Here is a 274-nt window from a genome sequence, read left to right as displayed (position 1 = left end):
CATCTTCTCCTTGCTGATAAAACTGAGATTAGGTACTTAACCAGGCACGTGCACTTGAGTACGAACCTACATTTCTATGTTTATATATGTAAAAGTAAGTGAACAAGTTATATCTTCTCCATTAGAAGTCTCTTATAGATTGATTCAGAAGAGAAAGTTTATATCTGTTTTAATGACTAACTCAGAATAAAAATTTTATTTTTTATTTACGTTGAAGCGAATCTAGAGCTGCGGCTGGAGGTCGAGTCCAGCGAAGCGCGATCATCCGCGCACG

This window comes from Penaeus monodon, chromosome 29, assembly GCF_015228065.2.
Source record: "Penaeus monodon isolate SGIC_2016 chromosome 29, NSTDA_Pmon_1, whole genome shotgun sequence".
Classification (NCBI taxonomy): domain Eukaryota; kingdom Metazoa; phylum Arthropoda; class Malacostraca; order Decapoda; family Penaeidae; genus Penaeus; species Penaeus monodon.
Note: the sequence above shows the minus strand (reverse complement) of the source record.